Source organism: Gymnogyps californianus, chromosome 1 (genome assembly GCF_018139145.2).
Source record: "Gymnogyps californianus isolate 813 chromosome 1, ASM1813914v2, whole genome shotgun sequence".
Classification (NCBI taxonomy): domain Eukaryota; kingdom Metazoa; phylum Chordata; class Aves; order Accipitriformes; family Cathartidae; genus Gymnogyps; species Gymnogyps californianus.
The window spans coordinates 125,306,747-125,320,468 of NC_059471.1; the positions used below are offsets into that span (position 1 = coordinate 125,306,747).

General features: G+C 38.0%; 1 protein-coding gene across 3 annotated transcripts in view; it reads left to right on the top strand.

The window, feature by feature from the left end:
- The window catches only part of COL8A1 (collagen type VIII alpha 1 chain), a 93,421-nt gene that overhangs the window by 25,475 nt on the left and 54,224 nt on the right, over positions 1–13,722 (top strand). The window contains exon 1 of one of the 3 annotated variants that reach the window (XM_050895444.1): positions 7,415–7,442. The exons of the other annotated variants lie outside the window; for them this stretch is intronic. The gene's annotated coding sequence lies outside the window, so the exon portion shown is untranslated. Of the gene's footprint in view, positions 1–7,414; positions 7,443–13,722 lie in introns of those variants that run through there. 3 annotated transcript variants of the gene reach the window in all.

Sequence of the window (13,722 nt, forward strand, 5' to 3'; positions counted from 1 at the left end):
GTTTTTAGACATCTAAAGAGTCAGGTCAAGACAGGAATTTAAGTGTGGTTTGCTAAGTGGAAGTGTTAACCTTGTCAGATTGAGTTATATAGCCTTCTAACATAAGCAGTCCAAGTCTGCTACCTTGATGAAAACATTGTACTATAGGTCATGATAAATATTGTTCTTGAACTAGAAGTTTAGCTTTGCCTTGAAGGGGCCTAGCCAGAGCACTTGGGAATATTTTCTTAGAAGAACAACAAATGTTAAATATCTTTTTGTTCTTCAAATTTGAGCAGGTGGACTTCTTAGTCGTTGGTCTTGCAAAACAGTTTGCAGCAGGGAAGGATTAAGTTTCCATTACCTAATTCAAAAGACTGGCCAAATATAAAACAAAAATTATGAAAGAATTTGGTTGTAACTCTGTCTGTCTCTTTGAAGGGATAGAAATATTCTTCGATGTGTCCTTTGTTTTGACACATTTATGCCGATTACAAATCGAAGGGCAAAGTTGGAGTATTATTTCCTCCAAACTGCCTCAGCCCCAATTTGTTCTAGTACTGTCTCTGATAGAATCCCTTTGACAGCAAAGGAACATTCTCTTTTAATGTAATTGTTCTTGAAGGTGTTTAAAGCATCTGGAAGAGAAAAGGAAGTAGTTCTACAACTAATTTGTGTAAATCTGGAAAGTATCTATAACTTGTAACTTATGCAAGGCAATGTAATTTTAATAAATTTTTTGCTTCTCCTTTAGAAAAAAAGTACAGCAAGAAGAGGTGCATCAGTACCTTATTTCAATTAAAACTCAGAGAGCTAAATCAGTGTCTTCCTTTTCCTTTATATTTTACTGTCTTGGGAGCTGCTTACTTCAGCAGCATTAATTTGAGGAGTGAAAGCTAATAAGTGAGAGGAAAGACAAGCAAACCTGTAGTGAAAAACCATGCTAAGGATTAGATCTTTATATACTTTAATTGAAGAACTTTAAGAACATTCAAAAAGGAGAAAAGCAGAACAAAAGTCCTGTGAAATGCAAGAAGTTTGTCCTGAACTACAGAAAACTGGATGATCATCAATTGACAGCCAATTTATATTTTTAAAGATACGTAAGCCTTAAAAAAAGGGCTTTTTTAATTGTGACATGAGTAGAAAAATATATACTTGTTGCTTTTAAGAGAGGGAAAAATCATTCAGAATATTTGGCAGTGCCAAACATAGGAGCATTAACAAATTAGCAACACAGTAATTATTGGTCACACCAGCACACAATGCTTCCTGCTTTCAGCAATGCACTTCCTGGGAAGGGGCAGTAAAGGCCCACTGAGCACATCCGTGCTGCTTCACTTGGCGGTAAATTTAGGCTTTCCATGAATTCTTTCCCACTAAACTGTGGAAACGCGGTGCCTGGGAAGGCACTGGAAAACTTGTCCCATTTGAGTGGGGCAAGCTTCATCCATGCCACAGAGTGTTTCAGACAGCAAACAATAAGGTATCCTAAACTAAGTTTTAATCTACACCCTGACAGGCAGTCAAGTAAAGAACAACCATACACTTCCGTTGAAGGTTATGTTTATGGATAGGACTGCAGTTTGGGCAAGCCTCCTGTTAGAGCTTGAGGTAGCTTTGGGGTGAAGACAGCACAATAATACTGCAAGGTCTTTAAGATCTACTCAATATTCTCTATCAGCAATGCATTGTCATAAGTTTAAAAGAAAAAATACTTTCTATTGAATCAACAGTCACAGCAACTGGGAAAAATAAAAAAAAAGAATACCCTCTTCCTTAGAGCTATGCATGTAAGTTACCTTCTGTAATATTTCTATCTATTCAGTCAAATGCACAGTCAATCAGAAAACTTACTAAGAGAAGCACAATTCCCCTGAAAAGTCGGAGGGGAGAGAAATCAGATTTGAGGGCTTTTTCTCCTCTGTAAGCACCAAAACAGTCAGATATTTATCTGAGTTTGTGCGAGGTGCATAAAATTGGAAAGAAGAGGATTTTTAGGCACTTACACCACTTCCACTCCCATCCACAAAAAGCAAAAGCTTCTTTTTTCCTGGTTCTAGTCCCTTCTGCACACAGAAATCAAATAACTTGTGTATCTGCTCATTTAGGAATTCATCATCAGAAAAAAAGAAAAAACAAAAGCCAAAAAAACCCCCAAAACCAGACACCACACACCCGCAAACACACCGTAATCAGAGTTTGGCAGGTATAAAACAGAGATAGGGGTAAGCAATATAACACTGCTTAAACCTAGCTGATTTGCACCCTAGCACATCCAAAATAGATGAAGCCTGTTTAATGAGCCAGCCCATCACCTCTTAGAACACAGGAGGAACATATTCTTGAGGTACATTTCCTGTTTTCCTCTCATTATCCTTTAGACTGGAAAGGGATGGCGCTTCCTCCTCTAGTTGGGACAGATAATTCCACAGCCTAACCTACTACTTTGATAAAAGCAGAGGAAAAAAAGCTTCCTAAGTCCAAATTCCCATGAGTAAGCACACCAGGCATCTTAACATACACTTTGCAACGGCTTCCAAGCTCATTGATGGCATCACCTTGAAACAGTCCAGTGAAGAGGATGAAATCAAGTAAATATAACAAACAGTAATTTGTTTTTAATATTTTTTTCACATCTAAAATAGCTTCTTTATAATGCAATTATGTTGTTCCTGGAAAGACTCACTGCAGAGCCAGAGTACTAGCTGGTTCATTCCCTTTCCAGCCAGCAAAAGAATCTCTGTTCACCAGCCAGAACACTTGCAAGGCAAGTGCCCTCTAATTCAGGTGTGAGCAACTTCAGGAACTTCATGATTCTGTATTCACACATGTACAAACCACCTTCTTTCATAAGCGTTGGGGACTTTACATTGAAGAGAGCAATTGAAAACCTCTGTGGCTCAGCAGTTGTTAGTATGTGTCTGCCAACAGAAGCTGGCTTGACATAAACCATTTCCATTTAAGCTTCAGTTGATATTCCATGCCATTTATTTCGTAGCTGCTGCCTCATCCCAGCTCCTTTAGCTGCTCTGCATCATGGAAACCAACTCAGTAGAAGTGCAATTTGTGGCAAGCAGGAGAGGCTATGAAAGCTGATGAAAGCCTCACTGGTGTTTGTGCTGTCCGTTGCACCACCAGCTCAGCCCAAAGAGCTTCGTCAAGTATTTTAGTAATGCTACTAAGACCACAGCTCTCCCAGCTCTATATACAGCAACACAAACCACCGTCACTCTTTGGGTGTAAAATGATTGATGACGGCACCTAATTGTGAGGAGCAGAGGGCAAGTTTTGATTGTAGAGGTCATAGCCAAGTCCTCTAACAAAAAATTCCAGTGACTTTTTAACTCCCCCACAAAGTAAATATAGTATTACTTGCTAATAACACCTGGTCTCCCTTCTCTGTCAGATCTGACACTTAAGCTCTGCCAGCCACCTAACACTTGCTAAAATAAATATGCAGTGCAACTAGTGAGTACTGTTTCCACTTCTGCTCCACTCCCCATTCACGCTGTCAAGACAGAGTTTCTCCAAAAGAAAAAAGAAACCCTGTAGCTTTTTTGACAGAGAAGGAAGACCTCAATTTTGTATCTGCTTTCATTAATTTACCAAAGCCTACACAGTATGTAGTATGTCCAATGATGATGACATGAGTGGTAGTACTTAGTTTAACACAATCGGTCTCTGCAGAATAACATAATTTCCCCAGATACCAGTGTGTTTGACTGCATGATGTTCAGACTCCCTCTTTGTGTTGTCTATTTGACACGAACACTCCACTTGAATGTTCGTCAGGAGGACATATTTATCAGATAGACTGCTTTTTCTTCTTTAAGAATATTTTGAGATGTGAATTCTCTAAAAAGCATGAAGAAATAAAAGCATACAGACCTGAACTCCAAACCTGTTCTCACACAACTAAGTTGTCATCTTTCTTTCCTTCCTTTTTAAACTATCTTGGATTTATCCTATGATTTCATGTCAAAGTTTTATAGTTGTGATGTATTTTGGAGATAGGATATATGGTTTCTTAAAGCAGGCTCCCACCTCCAAGGTAAGGTCTATTGAACATTTCAAATTAAGTGTTTGTCTTAAACTGTAAATTTGTATGTGATAGCCCACATTTGTTTTATTGGTTTGGTAGGGGAACTCAGATTCTGCTTGTCTTATGAGCATCTAATGGAAAGATTCCAATGCAGAAACACAGCTAAAGCAGCAACGAGAAGGCTTTATTATTCTGTAATTTATCTCCTGCAGTTAATTCCTTAGCTGATTTATCTGATTTCTGACTGATTTCACAGGTCACTGGACTTGCCAACACATTTTTACTTTGAGTCACTTCCTTGCCAGACAAAAAAAAAAAAAAAAAAAAAAATCTTCAAAAAGGGAACAAGCTTGTCTTTCTGTCTTTCTCCCTCCACTGCTGAATACAAGACAGGGCAGGAAATAATTATAAAAGACAACAAAAGGAGCATACGTACTTTTTGTGCATATGCACACACGTACTATGTTCCATGAAGGAGATAATTTAATGCATGAAATTGTAGGAAATATTTCAAAACCAATAATACTTGACTCTTCAGTCATGGATCAATACTTCTTTATGGCACTTTAAATGTATAATAAAAAAAAGAGGCAATACTGCTTATGACAGTCTGGAGACCACTTCATCTTTTTCCTGCAGTCTGGCTAAACTCTCTGGTGATTATTTGTTTATTTCCAAATTTGTGGACTTTAACATTTTGAAGGCTGTTTTACTGTTTTATAAGGCATTCTGTTACTAACTCATTTTGCTTAATCCCTAAGATGTATGAGTGGAACTGAATAAAAAGGAACACCATAGAATCCGTTATTTTAATAGTAGTAAATATAGTAGATTGCATGATAAACTCACAGGTTTCTACTACCTGTACAGCACTTTTCTGCCAAGTCTTTCTTTGGCAACGGAGCGATGATTCCTTCACCTGTTCTTTCAAGTAAATTTAGTTCACTGTCATCTTGCTGGACAATGGCATGATACTGGCATCTATTTTCCTTTCAATGGGATGTGTGTAGCCCAGAATGATGGTTGTTCTGTTTTTCTGTCAGCTGGTTCATTCCAGATCCAAAGTGCGTTAAGTTGTCTGACAGATTAGAATGTGTTACTAAATGGAAGGTTTTGCAGGAGGAAAACCAAATGAGCAGTGGAAAGGACTCATTCTGCTTTTGAAAAAGCAAAATATCAGCCTGTTCTCCTTCCACAAATTCTGTGTTTATCTTAACATCGGACTTTTACCCAGGCAACCCTGGGTGTGTCCCTGATTTGCTATGGTGAGGATGGGGAAAATATTCATTGCTGAAGATGAGTGAGCAGTGGAAGGACAAGGTGCTAGTATGTGCACTGCAGAAGAACAAATAATTAAGAGGATCTGAGTAATTACCATTTTCCCTAACCAATTCAGTGGGGCATGTATGCCACTGAGGCAGGATGCTGGATGCAGACAGTGCACAGGAAGGGAAGCTAGACAGGAACGTGGCTATTTCAGCATAATAGCAACAGTGTGGTGTATAAATTGGATATGCCATGTTCAGTGGTATTCTTAACATGGCAACCTATTTTTTCATTCAGCTACCCTGGTAAGTCTGTCCCCCTGAATAGGTTGGTTTGTTTTTTCTCCCCCTCATATCTGACTTAGACTAGTTGACAGAATAGTCAAATGCTAGGGGGAAAAAAAAAAAAAAAACCATTCCAGAAATGTTCATCTGAATTCTTTGACTGTCTTTAGGCTTCTTTGCTCAAGTTCTAAACAACGAATGTGTTTGGTGGACGTGTTCTTTGTAGCAGCCAGTTCCCGCTGAATCCAGCTGAAAGCAGTCTTTTAAACCTGTAATGGCAACTTCTGGCCCTTCAAATGAGAGGCTAAGCATTCCCTTACTGAGTCAAGAAGAAAATATCTTTGAAATAAATGTATGCCACAAGGACAGCTCATACTTTGAACATAAAATATCAGAAAAAACTAACAGTGAACATGCTGAAGACTGAACCCTACCTAAATAAAATTCTGATTACAAACTTTGATTACAAACACTTTGTTAACAGTAGGAGATAACAATCTAGTATATATGAAGGGAAAAAATATCTTTCACCTTTTACTAGCTAGGATTTTTTGTGATTAGGATTCATATTTTGTCATAGAGTTTACACAGAATGTAACAGACCTATAGAAAAAGATTTGGAAATAAGCATTCAGATCACTTAAGCAGCTTTGAACACTTCTCCTTTCCCCATAGGACACAAGTTGCTGTAGGTCATTGTATCCTTTTACTCAAGGAAAGATGAAACCTGAGTCAAAACTAGGTTAACTAGTGGACTGAAACTAGTGAATTCTTCCGTCATGCTCAAAACCAAATGTAACATCCATGTGGCTAAAAACTTAATCCAGTTTGTGAGCCAATGATGTTAGCAAAAGGTAGTTTCAAAATGGAATATGAACTTCTATCCCTGTCTGCTTTTTCAAACTAGACTATTCCTAGAGTTTTTCCCCTTAAGACCAGCCTATCCCTAATTCCCTTTCCCACCTCTCCTTTGCTCAGTGTAGAGTCTAACCAGAAAAATCTCTGCTTTGTTAATGGAAGTTACCTTTAGATGACACCCCAACAGCTGTAGTCTGAGTTAGCCAACAAGAGAATCCTGGCATGCTTTTACATTACAAGTTAGGGCACTGAAAAGTGACGTAGTTAATTCTAATTTTTTTTTGCCATGCAGACCACCCTGGAGTGGAATGCTTGCTAAAGCTGAATTATGTGTTTACCATTACTATTCAGTATCATTAGTCTAAACTGGGTCCTTGAGGGATAGCCTCATAAAGCAGATATTCCCTAAAGAACAATCCATTATTCTGGAACATGTAACTGTCCTGTGACACTTTAAAAAAAACAAACCACAAAACAAACCACAAAAAAACCCCAAACAAACTGATGTTTGGTAGACATGGTGTTGGAGAAGAATATAAGAGCAAGCTCCTAAACTGTATTGTCTCACTCTATTTCCACTGAGGTTCTCTTCCTACCTCAATCAATAATGAGGGAGCAGGATTGGATCCCAAATGGTTCCTTTACTGTATCACCCAACTGGATTGCCCAAGTTGCTATGTGAGCAGCAAAACCAATGAACTTTGATTTCTTCTGGATTTGCATTCTTTACTTTCCTGAGGCCAAACTGAATGACTAACAGATGAATCTTGTCTGCCTTTCCCTCTGTGAGGACGCCAAGTTGTGTCGTTACCCACTGCCTGCCCACTGATTTTCAGGAACTTGTGCAAGGATATAATTTTCTTTTAGACTCTAGACTTCTTTCAAGATGAGTTTCAAATTGCCCAGCAAGCTCAAAAGTTATTCAGGGGAGGCGGAGGAACAGATGGATATACAAGGAAACATCACACTGAGATAAACATTGCTTTCTATAAAAAACAATAAAAAGAAAGGTAAGCCCTGCATGTGGTACTTCTGAAGAATAACATTGTCTACAACAGCATTAGGGACTTCTTGGATACAAAGTCCTGCAATCCATGTAGAAGGCTGAAAACACTAGGGATGGTATCTCGCACCAGTGAACAAACAGGCTCAGCCAAGGTAGTATATGAACTATCAGCCTCCTTTAGCGTTTTTGGTAGGATGGTGAGGAATTACAGATCTTGCTGTTGGAAATGTGTGTATACTGTTTTGAATCACACCTACATGTAGAAGCATTCCAGATCTTCAGAGGTGCCAAAACTTTTGCTATCTAGCCTGGAGGATATATCTTTTCACTTTTCTCTCTAAAGTAAGCTCTTGGTTTAGCTTGCATATGCTATACAGTGATTTAGCACTTTTTAAAAACTGTTTTTTTCAACATATTGATGTAATTACAAAAGCATATGTGTATCACTTATTCCTTTAAACCCTTCCACTGAATTGAAATACTTAACATTTCTACAGCCAACCATATGATCACTTTAATATTGCATATATAAGAGGGTTACTGCAATTAATCAGATGGCTTGTTGGATATCTTTCCCTTTGCTCCTGCTTCAAAATAAATTCCTAGTGACTTCGAAAAGGTGACAGTATATGCTTGCAAATGCAACGGATGCAGCAAACAGCTGTTCTATTAATACATTTTTAAAAAGGTTGCTTCAGGTAAGGATTATTTTGGTCCTGTTTCTGATTCAACCTCTACAAGGTAGGAAACCCCTGCCTTGAGGTAGAGGAGATGAGTAAAGGCAGTATTTCTTGTGACAAAAGATGAAGTCCTAACTCAAAATCTTCCAACTGTGGGAATGCATTTAGGGGAACAAGAGACATTCAGAGCCAAACACTGCCAGTAAGTTACTTGTAGGACCTAGCCTACTCCTCTGCTTTACAGAGGCACTGGACTGGGACTTCCTACACCATTCTTACCCTGGCCAAAAAGTAGGGATGAAGTGAAAAGTTAGAATCGCAAGGGAAAGGTTTTGAACCCATCAAGGGCCTTAATTTTGACAAATGAATAGCATTTCATGACTTATTGCAACCTTTTCTCCTTTTTCCTTTGGTGTTTATGTATGAATGTGAAATGATAACATCTGGGCAAATAAAACCACTGTAGATGTATAATGATACCAGTAGAACTGTTGGTGCTTATCCTCTCCACTTCTGCTACTGTAAGTACATAAGCATGAGCACGTTGTAGGGAATTAGACCCTTTCAATTCCAGTGTCATACCAGCAGAAGCTGATATAATGCTACCTATCTTGCAAGACTAAAGCACTGGTAGGTGTCCATTATGTTTGCAAGGAACTCTGAGATCTGAAATAAAGTAAATGTTAAGGGCTATTGATCAGCTAAAGGCTGAAATGGCAAATACCTGTCTTTCTGGAGTCTCAACCTCTATAGCCTTACTCAGCTGAATACAGGACAGCAACACAAATTAATTCTGTTGCTTTTTGCCTTTGTTATGGATGTAATGTCATCAAGAGAAGTGATTGTCTTTTGTTGTTGTTGTTGTTGTTTTAGTTGGGTAGCTGAAAAAACATCCTGGACATGGACTAGAAGTGATTGCAAGCAGGACTACAAACAAGTCTGCTAGCTCAGTGTTTATTTCCCGATATCCTACTATTATTGCATTTTTCGCCATTTATCTTTTTCTTTTCCAAGATGTGACTAACTGAAGTATGTTTCCTAGCTGCACTGCAATCTTTGTGGTATAAAACAGAACATGTCTGGGTTTTACTTCAAACTTCAGCTCAAACATTGTGCAAAGACCCCATGTAAACACCCTAATTGAGTTAGTATTTAAAATCACCATAGATTTATTCTTTAATAAATTTAAGATCTTACAGATGCCAATAAACCAGTCTGTTTCATGAGCAGAGCAAAATAAAGTCTGGGTAGAAATAAATAAATGCTAACATTTTCAAAGGTTCACATCCGTAGAAAACTGTGAGTGGTGTCTCAACAAATGATGTGAAAACCATTGTCTAATCTGTACCTATCACATTATGAAGAAGACATTTGCCTTCTCTCAGGGAGCACTTGTCACAGTGGGAGCTGTGCTGTCCTATTTTTGGCTACATTTATAATAGGAAATTACCTGAGTATCTGGTAACAGGGTACTTTTTGTTTTAAATGCAAAAAGACTTGTCCTCACTTTCAAGGGTGGGTTGTAACATTGACAGGTTTGTGAATCACATTGGCATCCGATGGAGGACTAAAGGATCTAGTTTAGAATATAAAGCCCTTTAGCTCAGAGGCTGCTTTTTTTATTAGCAATATGTACCTTTTCTTTTAACATAATGTCAGAGTCCCTTCTGTGTTACCTTTGTGGCTTGGAATCTAAACTACATCCACTGCAGGCATATTTCAAGCTTTGTAATTTTCAAACATTTGTATTAAGTCCTTATGCTTTTGCTAAAATATGAAAACCATCCACATAGGGCCCAGTTTACCACTTTGCCTTCAGATAACACTTCTACTTACTTAAAAAAGGAGCTTTGCTTAAGATGAACGGAGTCAGGTACAGACACTTTTCACAATATCCACAAGTGCTTTCCCATCTGAGGTTATTTTCAAGAACATGATCTCAATCCACACGGCAATATTAAGAGGATGAAAAACAGAAACGGGGAACTATGCTCTTTAAACTAACTCTTTAAAAATAGAGACATCATAATTATGAATGTTTTATTCCTCATCACAGTATATGTTGTTATTCAGCTCAAATGAGAAAAGGAAGGAGGCAGGTGGCATCAAATCAAGGCATTTCAAGAGTCTTTGATGCAACATGGCTCTTCATGTTTTGTAAATCCACTTCTATAGCCCAGAAAAACATGGGAAACACCAGGTAGATTACTTTGCCCATAGGTTTGTAAGAGACCCCTCTGAATAGGAACATAGGCTACTTTTCTTCCCAGCCCCGGGAAGAGACAGACATAGCAAGTAAACACAATAGGTTTAGCTCCCTGTGCTCCATCTTCTACAGTCATCTGCTGAGGTGGCACTGGTAATATTTGTGAAGTTGATATGCCATCAAAATTTATAAAGCTGTTGATCCTTTTCAAAGCTATTGTTTTAACCTCTTCAAAAACTATTGCATTTGGGTTACATTTAGTTCATATTTTTCAGGGTTATTTCAAGCTTTCCTGAAATACGAGGTTCATAAGCAGATTTACTAAATAAGATGTAAAATTCTAATGTAATCCCTCGATTCCAGGAGATGGGGAGCTAAGGAATACCTTTGTAACATCTCTGCCTTCATTTTATTAACAAATACAGGGTGGGGAAAAAGTGTATGCATGCATGCATACATGGTATAGAGAACAGAAAAGTTGGCAAATTAATTCAGAAATGGTTAAATGCTCTCCCTGCCTCCCCCCTTCTCCCCCCCCCCCAAAACCCAGAAAATCCAGAAAAAGCAGAGGTGTTCAACTATCAACATTTTTTAAAACAGAAGATAATTTCAGATAACTTTTAAGACATAAACTTAAACTTTTTAAACTCAAGCAAATAACTTTGTTTTTTCATTCCCTTTTATTCATAGACATCTAAGTCCCCAGTAACTGAAGAAGTTCATTTCATAGGCAGAGATACAGTACTTATCTCCAAGTATTAAAAGAAAATCTTTCCTCAGTTAGTGGTTTTTTCCCAAACTGTGGTATGGCAGAAAATATTATCAGCATGAATCTTTAAAACCATTTTTATATATATGCACTCATTATTACTTTTCCCCCAGAAGAATTACACTTAAACAACAAATACAAACCCACTTCAAAAGTCTTATAATTCCTTCTGGTTCAGAAACTCATATTTCCATTCTCACTGTCTCCTTGAGAGTGATAGAGAAAAAAAAAAGGTATAAAAAAAATATAGCAGGAATCAAGAGTACTTACTACTTGGAAGAAGGAAGTGTAGCAAGCTGAGGCAGCTCCAAAATGGCCCCTCTAGGGCTGTAGCTGCTTGGCTTTACCAATAATGAAGAGAAAGCCACAAAAAAGCATAGTGGGGGAAAAAAGTTCTTGTTACAGTCTTGCCAATTTTCAGATACGGTATTTTTCATTAAGAGCTACGTGTCCTCAAGAGACTATATGATTTTTGCACTTAGAAACAGAAAAGAAACAAAAACAAACAAAAAGAACCCAAATCTTTTAGATTAAACCATATTTACGTAGAAATGCAAACACAAAGCATTAAACAATCCTACTGCATCAGGCTTCTGAATCACTTTAACGACAGGGAGATGACAGTAACCTACCATAGAAAACCAGCTGTGGGAAGGGTTAAGTGAGACCAGGTGTACCTCATTACAAAGGCTTAGGTTTGCACTGAAGGAGTTAGAAAGTGTTTTCTGTCACCACAATACTATAGGTTTCTTCCTGCATCTTTGTTTTTCAGGGGCTGTTTTTGTTATTACATTCAGTATCAAGAACAATTTTTTAGTGTTTTTCAAATGCTGTACAAGTTCCAAGTTATTAAATACTTTTAAAGCTCATTAATAACTAAACAAGCTTCTATAAAGTCCTAGAAAATAGCTGAAAACTATCTCTTAAGACAAAACTGAGTGAAGTTAGGCCTAATTCCATGGAGGAGACAGGGCACTTGCACACAGAGAAATGACTGGCAGGTCACCTAGGAAATGAACTTCCAGTGCTTTGGCTAGCCTGTGGTATCTGCCTATACACAAACACTGTAATAAATATAAGATGCTTTCTCTCTCAGCAAAAATAAGGAATAATTACCTATAATTTTATTTTTGAAAGATAGGAGTAGATAAATGTATTTGCATGAGCATTGTGAATAAAAGTCTCAGGTTATCTTACAAAAAATTGTTCATTTGCCTGACAGAGAATAAAATGAGGCTTAGCTGCAACATGCACACTTTTGACTGAAACTGCAATCCTGAAGACCACCGCTGAGCTGCTACCTAAGCATGGGAGGACCTAAGCATGGGAGGACCTAAACTTCATAGATGTCTTACTTCTAGAACTTTTTCCTGTGATGGGTCCACTTGACTGGTAGAACATGAAAGACAAATTTATTAGGAGACTAGTGATGCCTGAAGTTTGAAGTTGAATGAAAATAAGAACCTATGAAAATAAGAACTGATGTCTCAAGAAAGGCTGTTTCGAGGTGCTTACTCCTACTTTGTGACTTTGAGAGGATGTTCCCTTTAGGTAATACAAGAAAGATAATTTTGCGGGAAAATACCAAAAAAGAAATCAAAACCTGTCCAAGAAGAGAGGCAAACTTTGAAATCTGAATGAAATAACATTTTGTAATGAACATTTTCCCATCCTTACACTCTTATGCTAAGAATGTGCTTGAATCCTGGAAGTTAGTCACACTTACATGAACTCTACTTTATTTCTCACATTGAAAAATCCTGACCTCTGATGGCTTTAGACATGAAATCTGAAGTCAAGCCCTCCGTTCCACTTAGCATCACTTCTTCCATTATGACTCAACAGCAGAGTTTGTTGCTTAATGCTGTTCCATAAAACAGTTATTCCAGACCTGACCTTATAAAAACTGACCCCTGTACATCCTACTTCTGGCACAGTTTGACTGGTGAAGAGCTCATCCCACGCACATATGGGTATTAATGATTTGCTTTGGGTTTCCATGGAATCACTGCAGACAGGGATTTTTTTTTTTTTTTTCATTAGCCAGTCAAGGGAGAGTAAGGTGAAAAAATCAAATAACTCTCATGCTGATCCCTGCACCAACCTCATTCACACAACAGCTGTGGTCCTTAAACAAGAACTCTTCCAAGTCAGCAGGCCTAAGGCAGGGACACTGCCAGTCACTCCTTCTGCCACCACAAATGAACTCACGCATGGAGGACTCATGTCCTTATGCATGAACTCATTCCTGACAGGTAATTAGCACCTACAATTTCCTCTGAAGACAGTCAGAATGAAAAATACCTGCAAGACAAACTAGCCTTATCCACATATAATATGTCCATAAAGTATTATCATTCTCGTCATCATAATAGATCATTAATACATCCTAAACATTCATGTTACTTGTATGCATATGGTAGAAACTCTGTAGCTCGGTGTTGTAACATCTAGTCCCTAACCCTAACCCATAAATACTGAGTGTCTAAACTCAGGTGCATAAACCCATATTTAGCCACAAAATGCTGAGCAACAACAATTCTTTCTCCAAGTCTCTAGAAAGTTTTGATGCTCAGCGCCTCTGAAAAGATGCTTTAGGCAATGACATTTGGAAAATGTTGGCCAAAGC